The 13,622-nt window shown below is 48.1% G+C and overlaps 1 pseudogene; it reads right to left on the bottom strand.

The window, feature by feature from the left end:
• Nucleotides 1-2,529: 2,529 nt before the first annotated feature.
• On the bottom strand, nucleotides 2,530-3,653 carry LOC121491973 (annotated as a pseudogene).
• Between the last annotated feature and the right edge of the window lie 9,969 nt (nucleotides 3,654-13,622).

Below are 13,622 nucleotides of genomic sequence, written 5' to 3'. Positions count from 1 at the left end.
ATCTTAAAAAAAAAAAACTTTCCTGAGGTCCAGTCCACGTGGACAAACTTTCTTGCTCATGTGAAAGCACTGTGAGAGCCACCGTCCAGCCTGAGGAACTGCGTCAAGCTGTGAACTGGCTTTCTAGTCTAATCACCTCTGCAGAGTTCACTGAGGTGACACCTGCTGCCATGGGGTCAAAGTTCAAATGTCACTTTGAAGTGGTTGACATTCAGTAATTGTAGAAGGAGGTAGGAAGATGAGATACTCAGGGCCCTGAAGCTACCCTCCTCTCCCCGGGGGCAGCAATACCTAGTGGCCATTCCAAATTCCCAGGAAGGCCTCTCTCCACCGTAAGCTAATCTCCCACCCAGCCGCATTGCATCCTCCTTGCTGGTTCCATCTGACCAGGAGTGACTGGGGCTGAGTCCCTGGCCCTTCAGCTCACCAGCTGCATGTCCCACCTTAGGGCAGATAAGTGCCCTGCCCGCTTTCTCATCTGTTAAATGGGAAATGTCCTAGGGTTGGCATGTTTCCGCTGGTGACAGGCCTGGCATGGAGTCAGCCTACTTCTTTTCCCTCTCCAGATCGCCGGCCTGGCCTGACCCTGGCCTGCTTCCCACACCCCACCCACCCTGGTCCCCTGCATCCTCCTCTGCCGGCTGGACCCTGCCCCTCCTCTTGGCCTCCCGCCCTGCCTGTGACCTGGCACCAGTACCAATGTTGCAGATTGCTGAGATCAGGAACAGGTCGCTCTTGTCACTCATTGCAGGAGAGTCCTATGTCCCGATGATCAGCTGCATGGGAAGAAGGGTGTGGCGTCACCAGACTTCAGAGTCTATCCCGGGGCAGGGGGCGGAGAAGGGGTGTCCCTCTGCACATTTGCCCTGGGGACACATCTCCCAACACCCCGACTGAGAGGCCTAGAGCTGCTTTCTGGAGGGTCTGCAGTCAGAGTGGCCAAGATCTTGAGAGGAGGGCAGTGGGGTCATCATTTTATTTGTGGGAAAGCAGAGGGAGCTTAGGCTGTGCTGCCAAAATTAAAAGCCCATGAATTTTCTATCAGGCACCAGCCACTCCAGATGCACAGACATACCCCAAAGATTTGTAGAGAGGAAATGTTTACAAAGCCTTGTGTGGGTCCTGACCCTTGATTCTTAGTCCAGTGGGGTTTGGACGTTCATCCAGGAGGGGCACGGATTTCACATACGTATGAGGCTTTAGACCCTTAGGCTGTGCCTCATCTGTTCCCTTTTGGGGATGACTTTTTCCCAGGGGGTTTGGTATCAGTGAGAGAATGATCTTATGCGCCACCCTCCACCGGGGAAGTCTGGGCAGCAGAACCTTGCTCTCCTCGCCCCGGGCTGGTCACAGAAGGGGACGTGACCTAATCCTGGTTTGAAGGCCCTCCTCAGGGGTGGCATCTACAACGAGTAAAGCAGGAAGAAGGGTCGGCGGATCCAGCTGACACATGGACAGACGGCCCCCTCCACCAAGCCAGGCTGTACTTCCTGCTGTCCCAGCACCCCCTGGAGCAGGCCTGGCCCCCCACAGCCCCTGACTCCTGGAGCCCCTCATCGTCCCCAGCCACTGCATTTTCTCATTTGAGCTAGCTCGAGTCTCTTTCTTGCCATGATGAAGTCCTGATACTACCAGGGTGGACACTGCCTAGCTTCGGGTGAGCTACCTTAAAACTCCAAGGAGTCCCTGATGGCAGCCAGGGTGTTTGTGTCAGTGGAGAAAGAGACGAGGGGCTCTGGACCGTAAGCAAGCCAAACGGCTGCTCCTTCGGGAGCGGGGAGTCATTGCCAGTGCCTGTCAGTGTTGTCTCTTTTGGGCAAGGCTCTGTGTGTGCATGTGTGTGTGTGGGTGTGTGCGTGTGTGTGTGTGCGTGTGTGTGTGCGTGTGTGTGTGTGTGTGTGTGTAAGAGTGTTTCTTTCTTACTAGTCAATTAATAGACTGTGGTTTCTTTTGTTGTTGTTGCTCCTCTGAAAGGGTGAATATTTTATGCCTGGAGGATACCGCCTCCCTGAGAGACACCTGCTGCCCCAAAGCACCCCCGTGGCCAGCAGCTCTGGATTGGCCAGACCGGGCGTGGCCTTTCTGTTTTGCTGAGGAATGAATGTCTCCAGCTGCCATGCTGTTGGCGCCCCGGGCCGGTCCCCGCAGAGCCCAAGGCTCACCGTCACCCTCGTCGTATGGATCGCAGGGGCGCCTCCACGGCCGAGGAGAGGGCCCTCCACTCGGGAACACCGTGTCCCACAAGGTGAGGAATGAGGCTCTGGGACAGTCGGTGGCCTGCAGAGCCCCGTGGTTCATCCCATTATGTTCCTGATGATCTGTGATGAGACTATAACCCACATATGTTTCTCTCCATCTTTTTTTTTTTTTTAAGATTTTATTCATTTATTCATGAGAGACACAGAGAGAGAGAGAGGCAGAGACACAGGCAGAGGGAGAAGCAGGCCCCCTGCGGGGAGCCCCATGCGGGGGGTGGGGGGGGGGGTGGGGGGGGGGGGGGGGGGGGTGGGGGGTGGGGGGTGGGGGGACTCCATCTCAGGACCCTGAGATCATGCCCTGAGGCAGAGGTAGCTTCACTAAGCCCCAAGTGCCCCTCTATTCTTATTTAAAAAAAAAAAAAGTGTACACACCTCAGTGGCTTTCAGCACTTTCACAACGTGGTGCAACCATCGCCTTATCTATTTCCAAAGTGTCTTCATCACCTCAAACGGAAACTCTGTCCCCATTAACAATAGCTCCCCACTGCCCCCCCACCCCCAGCCCCGGTGACCACCATTCTACTTTGTCTCTCAGGACTTTCCTGGGCGGGGCACCCCAGCTGAGGGGAAGCACACAGTGTCTGTCCTCTGGTGTCTGTTTCAATTAGCACCGTGTGCCTGAGGCCCGGTCACGCCGTAGCCTGTGCCAGCGCTTCATCCCTTTGTACGGCTGCATGATATTCCACGGCGTGTAGAGACCACGCTTTCTTCCTCTAGACATCTGCTGATGGACATCTCGGGGGGCCCACGTTTTAGCTATTGCGAATAATGCCTCAAGGAACAGTGGTGTACAAGTATCCGTTTGAGCCTCTGTTTTCAATTCTTTTGGATTTATGCCTCGGACTGGAATTTGCTGAGTCATATGGTAACTTCATGCTTCGCATTTTGAGGGATCACCAAACTGTTTTCCACAGCAGCTGCCTCATTTTACCTTCCCATCAGCGGTACACAAGAGTTCAAATGTCAGTACATCGTTTCTAACACTTGGGGATGAAGTAGCATGTCACTGTGGTTCTTGTTTGGTTTGGTTTTTACTTTTTTTGTTGGTTTTATTATGCAGTACATTAATCCAGTGCATAACCTTCCAGAAGGGGTAGATGAGCATAACCGAGTTATTTTTCATCAATCAGGAAAATGCTTCTTTGATCGATATTCTCCAAACCCCTTGACACATGGTAACGATTAACTCCACAGACGCACCACTTTCCATCAAACTCCACTGACATGAGTAATTGGCAAATCTTTTTTCCTTGCCCCCATTAGTGAATCTGTAGATATGTGCAGTCGCTATGCTGGGGATGAGCAAGCACATGGCCATGACGTCGATCCCGGGTAGCATCTCGAACCACATTGGGCCAGGCTGTGGTTGCCAAGGCCAAACCCTTCGTCACTGTGGTTTTGATTTGCATTTCCCTAACTAATGATGGTGAACATCTTTTCAGGTGCTTAGTGGCCATTTGTATATCTTTTTTTGAGAAATGTCTATTCAGACCTTTTGTACATTTTTTTAAAAAAATATGTTATTTATTTATTCATGATAGACAGAGAGAGAGAGAGAGAGAGAGAGAGAGAACCAAAGGCACAGGCAGAGTGAGAAGCAGGCTCCATGCAAGGAGCCTGATGTGGGACTTAATCCGCGGACTCCAGGATCAGGCCCTGGGCCGAAGGCAGGCACTAAACCACTGAGCCACCCAGGGATCCCCGACCCTTTGTACATTTTTAAACTGAGTTTGCCTTTTTGTTGTTGAGTTGGAGTAGTTTATATATTCTGGTTATTAAATCCTTATCATATATGTGATTTGTTAAATATTTTCTCTTATTCTCTTGGTTGTCTTTTTACTTTCTTAATCATGCCTTTGGGGCCCCTGGGGCTGGCTCAGTCGGTGGAGCATGTGGCTCTTGATCTGGGTTGAGTTCAAACCCCACGTTGGGTGTAGAGATTGCTTAAAAATAAAATCTTAAAAAAAATTATGTCCTTCAATGCACAAAAGTTTTTAATTTTGATGAAGTCCAATCTAACCATATTTCTCTTTTGTTGTTTATGCCTTTGTTGTCAAATCCAATAATCTGTTGCCAAATACGACATCATGAAGGTTTATGTCTGTGTTTTCTTCTAAGGATTTTATGGTTTTAGCTTTTATATTAAAGTCATTGATCCATTTTGAGTTAATTTCTGCATATGGTATAAAGTAGAGGTTCAACTTTGTTCTTTTGCCTGTGGAAATCTACTTGTCCCAGCACCATTTATGGAAGAGATTATATTTTCCCCACTGAACGGACTTGGCAGTCTTGTCAAAAGTCAATTGGCCATAGATGTGTGGGTTTATTTCTGGACTCTCAGTTTTGTTTTGTCGACCTATGTGTCTATTCATATGCCAGTACCATACCATTTGGATTACTGTAGCTTTGTAGTAAGTTTTGAAATCAAGAAGTGCAAGTTCTCTGATTTTGTTTTTCTATTCATTTATTTAAAGTATAAATGATACGTAGTTTCCTATTAGTTTCAGGTATATATCAGTGATTTGATATTTTTACACACCAAAAAATGATTCCCATAAAACTCTGTCAAGGTTTTTATAATATTATTGGCTATATTCCCTATGCTGTACATTATAATTTTCCTTAGGACTTATTTTATAACTGAAAGTTTGTGCCTCTGAATCCCCTTCACCTATTTCACTCATCCGCCAAATCGTCCTCTCCCTGGTAACCACCAGTTTGTTTCTGGCTTCTAAATCTGTTTCCAGTTTGTTTCATTTGTACATTTGTTTTGTTTTTTAGATTCCACATATAAATGAAATCCTACAATATCTGTTTTTCTCTGACATATTTCGCTCAGCATAATACCCTCTAGGTTTATCCATGGTGTTGTAAATGGCAAGATTTCATTCTTTTTTATGGCTGAGTAATAGTCCATTGTATATGTATACCATGCCTTCTTTATCCATTTATTTATCATTGGACATGTGGACTGCATCCATATGTTGGCTGTAAATAAGGAGACTTTGTTTTCATTTTTCAAGATTGCTTTGGATATGTGAGGCCCTTTGACATTCTCTATGATTTTGGGAATAGGGTTCTTCATTTCTACAAAAAGAGGGTTGTTGACATTTTGGTAGGTACTGCATTGAATCTGTAGATTGTTTTGGGTAGTATTGCCATTTTAACAACATTAAGTCTAACCCATGAGTGAACACAGCATGCCTTTACATTTATTTAGGGCTTCTTTAATTCCTTTCAGCAATCTCTAAACCTTTCTTGAACCTATTTGTGTCTGTGACTTACATAACCTCTCAGGATAATGAGGGCCATATGTTTCCCTTACCCACTACATAAATTAGTGTTAAAGCCAATAGAACATACTGTCTCTCTCAATTTTTTCAGGCGTTCTTAATTTCAGTATTTTCAGTTTTGGTAAGCAAATCCCAGTGTGTGCTATTGATAAACGTTCATGATTTCCTTGATATTATATATACATCTGTCCTCTCAGGCACTATTTTCACTGATTAAAAACTCTCACTCTTTTAGGTACCCCTCACATGAGATTTTATTAATTTCCCTTCTCTTAAGGTTCTATTACATTTCTGATCCAATAAGCAAACTTATACTCAACCAACTCATGTACTGCTCAACCTGCTTTAACACTTGGGTGGGAGAGACCCAAATGTCCAGTGTACTGAACAGACTCATAATGTTGACCCTATCTCCAGGTACTATGGCAAGGAGTACTGGGAACCCATGGCTTGACCTCACAGAGTGAGGAGAGAGACCCAGTGAAAAGAAAGGGATTTCTAGCTGGAGGTTTAGGGAATACCCTGTGGAGGAGGAACCATTTGTTTTATTTTTTTTTTTTAAAGATTTTATTTATTCATAAGAGACACACACAGAGAGAGAGAGCAGAGACACAGGCAGAGGGAGAAGCAGGCTCCATGCAGGAAGCCTGATGTGGCACTCGATCCCGGGACTCCGGGATCATGCCCTGAGCCCAAGGTAGACGCTCAACCACTGAGCCACCCAGGTGTCCCGAGGAGGAACCATTTAAATAGAGGGATCAGAGTATGGGGTGCTTAGACTCACAATTAATTGAATGTCAACAGAAGCAGAGTTGGATATTTATGAATGAGTTTCAGGAGGAATCTGAAACTTCTAAGAAATGAATGCTAGATTTTAGATGCATTAGGAGATTGCATTTATTTATTTATTTATTTATTAAAAAAAATATTTTATTATTCATTCATGAGAGACACAGAGAGACAGAAACATAGACAGAGGGAGAAGCAGGCTTTCTGCGAGGAGCCTGACATGGAACTTGATCCTAGGATCCCAGGATCAGGACCTGAGCCAAAGGCAGAGGTTCAACCACTGAGCCACCCAGATGCCCCAGGAGATTGCATTTAGATGCATTTTATGGGGGGGGGGGGGAATCCATGGCTCTCATTAGATTCTCAAAAAAGTAGGTCAAGCTCAAGAAAGATCCTTCCTAATGAGGGACTGATCAGAGGGCTCATTCCCACTTGTTGCTAGGAAGCTCCATGTGGATGTGGAGAATTAGTATTATGTACACAGGCCAGAGGCTAATGCATCCAGAGGCTCTTAACCTAGATTCAAGATGCCTTCATTGTTCTAAAATTGTATATTTGTTTTGTTTTTATTTTAGCGCATTTTCCCAGAGATGACAGTCATCTGATTCTTAGAAGTCATGACCCCAATAACTAAGCAGTGGGGGCCCTAGAAGGCAAGTTCTCTTAGTGTGGAGACGCGGGATGTTGCTCTAGAGGGAGATGCTGCAAAGGAGGGAGGTCCAGGTGGTACAGAGAACAAGAGGCTTTAGATATCAGAGAATAGTATTGAGTGCCTGGGCTGCTGAAGGACCAGGTAAAGAAACCCTGAAATTGAGGGAAAGACAGAAGGAAAACGATTCAATCTGGGAAGCTTCAAAGTCAACTTTCAAAGCTTAGTGCAAAAGCTCATTTCCAGGGGCATCTGGGTGGCTCAGTCGTTTGAGCATCTGCCTTGACTCAGGTCCTGATCCCAGGATTCTAGAATAGAGCCAGGCTTAGGGATCCATGCTCAGGGAGGAGTCTGCTTCTCCCTCTGCCTCTCCCCACCACTCATGTGCTCTTTGTGTCTCATAAATAAATAAATAAATAAATAAATAAATAAATAAATAAAATCTTTTTTAAAAAAGAAAAAGCTTACGTCCAAGAGTGCTTTGGTGGCATCTGCCTTTGGCTCAGGTCATGATCTCAGGGTCAGATCCTGGGTCAAGCCTTGCATTGGGTTCCCTGTTCAATGGGGAGTCTGCTTATCTCTCCCTCTGCTGCTCCCTCTGCTTGTGTGCGGATGCTCTTTCTGTCAAATAAATAAATAAATCTGAAAGAAAAAAAAGAAAGAGAAAACTTACATCCAGAGGGCAGGGCCTGATTTCCCAGCCTTGCTGACAGTTGCCAACGCCGCCTGTCACCTGTCCCTGAGCCCCTGAGCCTCTTACTCTCTCTCCAGACCAGGCATTCTTCAGAGCTGCCAGAGAGTCTGCTGGGCATGGCACATAACAGATGTCCGGGCTTTCTACCTTTCCCCAAAGGCCAACCCCCTCATTCTTGGAAGGTGATCCACTGAAAGACTGGGCCACCACATCAGTTACAAGGGCATGGTCACCTCTGGATGTATTCAAAAGATAAACTGTGCCAAATGTTCTTCCTCCCCTAACTGTGGTCATGATGACACACAGACAGGATTCCCTGGAACTCAGATCGCCCTGGTCTTCAAGATGTACCAGAGCTCAGACTTCTAGTCAATTCTGCTTTGCCATGGCTTGAGATGGCAGACTCCCAGTTCCCTCACCTTATGGGCTGTTTGTTTTCTAAGCAGGAAAGAGGACTATTGGCAGAGCAGGATCCTGGGAAAGCCTGAGAAGGGGCACAGAACAGTTAAGTTCCTGGCTGAGACTTCCCTTTTGGCACAGTCTCAAGTGATCTGGTGCTTGTGGCAGGAGGAACTCTGGTGGGTAGGTGCAGACACAACCATGGGGGTGCTCAGCATGTGTGTGGAGGAGGGTCTTCTCTGGGCCAACAAGACCCCCAGATAGCATGCGGGTCCTGGCCAAGAACTCTAGAACATGCAGCTGCTTCTGCCTTTCCCAGACTAACCAGGACCTCTGCCTGCCCCAAGAAGCAACTATTTCCATTTTACCTGACTTGATTGGAGAGTCCTACAATTCACACCTGACCAGTAACATGCACTAGAATCATAAAGCAAACATATCATTGTGTCTTGTCATGGACAGGCTGCCCTTTTGTCTTTTTTCTGCTCTCCCATGATGGCATCTGTTGGCTGCTGAGTCACAGTGCAGGTGACGTGCAGCCCACCCCATGTGTGCGAGTTCTGTGGCCATTTGCAGTCTGTGGTTCCCCCATGAGTCAGTAGAATTAGGACATCACTGAGCAGATGTTACGGAGGTGACACAACAGTCACAGAGTGTGTGCTGAGGGTGAGTTTTGAATCTTTGAAGAGGAGAACTACATTAAAATTTATTTTGAATAAAGCTGAGTCATGGCTACTTCAAGGACAAGGCTCAGCCATAGAGACCAACAGCAAGCCCAAACCCTGGGGCATATTGTCTGGTGAAAATTCAGAAGTTTCTATAAGACGTTATCTCGAGGAGAACTAAAACATTTTTTTTCTACAACACTTGCAATCGTCCGTAAAACTTCAAAAATGAAAATATAGAAAAATTAATTCCCTACTCATGCTAACGTAACAGGCAGTGGTTCATATATTGAACATTTATTTTTTATTTATTTTAAAATATTTTTATTTTTTGGAAAGATTTTATTTATTTATTCATGAGAAACACACACACGGGGGTGGGGGGGGGGGAGGGCAGAGACAGGCAGAGGGAGAAGCAGGCTTCATGCAGGGAGCCGGACATGGGACTCGATCCCAGGTCTCCAGGATCATGCCCTGGGCCAAAGGCGGCGCTAAACTGCTGAGCCACCCAGGCTGCCCAATATATCGAACATTTTAAATCAACTTTCAAATTTATATATTTTTATAAGTTCAGTCCAGAAGGAGGAGGGTACACAAGAGCAGGGAAGACCCAGCATAAGAGATTTTATAACTCATTGTAAGTGTGACCAAAGTATCTATTCTTTCAGTGTCTGTGAAGATGTTGACTCTTGCAAGTTGGTTGGTTGGTTGGTTTTGGACAGAGCATCTTTCTAAAATCTCAAAAGAGACAAGTTAGGCATCTTTTAAGATACCTTTTCTGTTTTCTAAAGCATCTTTGTTTCTTCCAGGGTGCTGTCTCCTCAGCCACGCTGAGTCCTGTCCAGTCCTGGGCAGCTGGTTGGGTTGTGCTGACATGGTAGAACGGGGGCTCTGTGGAGGCTGCTGGATTTACTAGTACGCTCACCCCTGGTGCAGGGGGCTGACTCACAGCTCTGGAGGTGTGAGCGTGAGGTGGAAGGTGGGCTCACTTCAAGTTGTGCAGACAGCTCCTCCACTCCACACCCATCCAATGCCCAGGCAGGAGGCCCCACTCAGGGACCAAGACCCTTGGAGCACAGGGGAGCCGTGGTGGGGAGCACCCTTGAGCTTCACTGGTGGCTAGAGAAGTCGGAGAACAGAGAAGCCAAGCTGACCTTTCTGTCCTCAGACATCCCGGCCAGGTAGAGGCTGCACGTAGGTTCCTTACTTCAGCCTTCAGGGTGCCACCTTGAGATCCAGCCCCCTCCTCTCTCATTCGTGGGATAGACAGACACTTAACTTGCTCTTTGACCCCTGAGCTTTCTTTCCTCTCCTCCCCACAGATTTGTCAGACTTTACTCTGTGTGTGGCGGTGGCTTTGTTTAGGAAACAAGGGCAAGTCACACACAGAATCACACTTAGCTGTCACAAATCTCACCTCAGCCCAAGCGGTGCCTCCAGCCCTTCACAGACGCCCTTAGGGAATACGTGGCCACAACGCTTTGTCTTGCCTCACTCTACCAACATGGCAACCTGGAACTCCGTGGACCGTCAGTGTCACGGAGGCCAGCTCCCAAGATCCCATTTAGCCAATTTTCCATGACCGCCCTGGTGGTCAGTTTTTTACTTTATGAGGCCCTAAACCAGACAGCAGAGAAAGCAGATCTCCTAATCGCAGCCTTGGCCTGACACACATTTCATTGACCTCTGTCCTGTTCTCTATCCTCCCAGATTTCTGCCTCTCCCTCCCCCTCTCTTTCTCCTCTTTCCCCCCCTCTCCCTCTCTTTCTCTTCCCTTAAAGCACCACTCTTTCAGCCTGGACCCAGAACCTAAAGAGACTAGAAAGTTCCAGGGAGCAAACCCACACGTTCTTGTCTCTCAGGATAGACACCGGACCTCTCACTGAGGCATGATGGAACAGATGGTGAAGTCATGAGGTATATATGGTCTTTGTCACCGCCCGGCCTCCACCTCAAATCCCTGGGGGTCGTCTTCCCAGCTCCCTCCCTCATTCTGAGCAACATCCTGTGATGGGCCTTCCAACACTGGACCAGCAAGACAGCCCAGTCCCCCTCCCAAGTGCATGACTGGAATTTCCAAGGCCCTCCAGACTAGGTGGCCTGCCTCCCAACACAACGATGTTCCCCTGGAGCATTCTGTCACATAAATTCTTCCAAGAACTTGTTGCCAGGAAAAAAAAAAATCCCTGAAGAATATTTTCTTTTATTAGACAATAAGGGCTGCATACCACACTGTTTTCCTTTTTTTTTTTCTTCCCTTACCAGGAAGTTAGAGCTACGCCAGTGCTGATTCCAATGGCAATCATCAGCCTCCTTTCTGTCCCCTTCCTTTTTAAAAATTTTTTTTTGAATTTTATTATTATTTTTAAAAAAGATTTTATTTATTCATTCACGAGAGACATACACACACAGAGAGAGAGGCAGAGACACAGGCAGAGGGAGAAGCAGGCTCCATGCAGGGAGCCCGAAGAAGGACCTGATCCCAGGACTCCAGGATCATGCCCTGGGCTGAAGGCAGGTGCTAAACCACTGAGCCACCCGGGGATCCCCTCTGTCCCCTTCCTACTGCCACTAGTCTAGTCTATTCTGGGTGTGTATCCCTGCGTAGTCATCATGAATGGAGTGCCAGCCCCTGTACTTGTGATGGAAGGCTGTCCAGGTGGCCTTGTGGTCTTGCCCTCACCCTCACCCCTTTTCGATTCCCCCCCAGAGTCATACCTGTCACATAGTCCCCTCTATGTATTGGATTTGGGGTCCTGCACATCCCAGGCTCCAGCTTTGGGGTCACAGTGCCATCCAGAACAATCTTTGGCCCCCTTCACTTCATGAAATGGGAACTTCCCAAAGAAAGAGAAGGCATTTCATCTGGATGATAATACCTGGAAGCCGGCAGAGGCTTCTGGCCAGGGGACCGGGTTTCCCCTCTGCTATCACTCCCCATTTTGCATTCCATCTGGGGCAGCCCAGGGGAGAAGGTAAGGAAGAGGAAACTTTGGTCTTGCAGGTGGAGGAAGGGAATCTTGGCGGCGAGAGAGGCCAGTAAATGTCAACCGGCGTCAGTAAGTACAAGCACCCCTGGAGGTGGTTCTTATTCCATCTTTGGGCAGGGCTGAGGTGGGGTTTACAGTGCAGGTGGACAGATTCCCCTCCCCAGGCCCCGAGGGTTCGAAGGCATTTCTGCAACTTCCTTCTGTCTACCCAGGCTTCTGAACAGAACAATAAGTAAGATCAAAACTCGCAGTCAGCAGGGAACCATTTCTTTGAGTTGGCAGCTGAGCCTTTCACCAAGCCTCACTATGGACCACGGGCTCTTTTGTCCTCGGGGAGAAAAGCTGTTTCCTGGAAGCTTTGATTATTTTATCCAGCAGGACTTTGTACAATTACGGTGGCAGTTTTACCTTATGTGATAACTTGTGTCCTGATGTTGAAACCACTCTGTTTTTTTCGTTCACAGGCACACCGCAAGGGCAACAGAGATGTGCAATAGTTTTAAAGCCAGTGTGAGTATGGATGGCATCGGAGCCACTAACATAGCCAGGAAAGGGCTTCAAATGAAGTGCAAAGTTGACTACTGCTACCTGTGGCCTCCAGTACCTCCATCAAATACTGGAGGGGACGGACGCCAAGGCATCGGAGGTGCCCAGACAGCTTGCCATCCCACTGGTTTGTTGGGTGAGGGTGTGAGTTGAGTAGAGTCATCCTTTTATTCCAGACTTGGCGTCAAACCTGCTCATGGGATTGAAGGCTCCATTGTCTGCAGTCCGGAGTCTGCTGCCACATCTGCCCATCAGTCCCCTGCCAGCTAGGCAGAAAGACAGGCTCGGTGTCAGGTCACCAAATGGGTGACCAAATCTGAGATGGCCTAATAAATAAGCTTGGGTGTTGAGGTCTGGGGGTATGCATTTGCTGAGCACTGGCTGTCTCTGCCTGGGAGCCGGTGGGGTACTCCACGCACCAGCCAACCCCTGGTTCCTGTCAGTGGGGAGAGAGATTTATTTATTCATGAGAGACACAGAGAGAGAGGCAGAGACACAGGCAGAGGGAGAAGCAGGTCCCAGGCAGGGAGCCCACCCAACATGGGACTCGATCCCAGGTCTCCAGGATCACACCCTGGGTCGAAGGCAGCACCAAACCACTGAGCCACCCGGGCTGCCCTAAGAGGACTTTAGTATAGGACTTTGTGTAAGGCCCAGTCTGAGTTGGAAATACCAAGAACCAGGAGCTATGTCTGAGGGAGGGAGAAGACGGATGGCAGCTCAAGCAAAGAGAGAATGAATCCCTCCCTCCTCTGCCTTTTTATTGTATCTGGGTACCCATGGTGGGGGGCAGGGGGCGATGCCTGTGCATACTGGGGAGGGCCATCAGCTCTGCCCAGTCCACCAATTCAAATGCTAACATCTTCCAGAAACACCTGCCAGACATACTCAGAGGTTATGTTTTCACCAGCTATCTGGGCATCTATCCCTTAGCCTAGTTAAGTTGACACATGAACTTAACTATCCTGGCTGGTCTACTCCTTCCTCTTTCCCATCCCAGTCTGGGGTTTCTCCTGTCCCTCCACGACTGGGTTGGGGCCTCTCAGATGACCCCAGGGTCCTCCCCCTGGTCCCATCACTGCATTGTGGTATTCCTCTTGTGGGTCTTCCCTGGGCAGAGACAGGGTCTGTCTGAGCCACTGATGTATCCTTAGTGCCCCCCACAGAGTCTGGTGATAGTGGACCCCTCAGAATACTCATCACGTGACAATACCCTCGGGTTACTGAGTTGGAGCCTCTGACTGGACAGAAGCAGTAGTTCAGTACAGAGCAGTTGGCAGGCAGGGGCCAGCACCATGGGAAGCACAGGTCCTCTGAATCCACAGACCTGGTCAGTTCT

This window comes from Vulpes lagopus, chromosome 5, assembly GCF_018345385.1.
Source record: "Vulpes lagopus strain Blue_001 chromosome 5, ASM1834538v1, whole genome shotgun sequence".
NCBI classification, from domain to species: domain Eukaryota; kingdom Metazoa; phylum Chordata; class Mammalia; order Carnivora; family Canidae; genus Vulpes; species Vulpes lagopus.
This window is presented reverse-complemented; position numbering and strand designations above follow the sequence as displayed.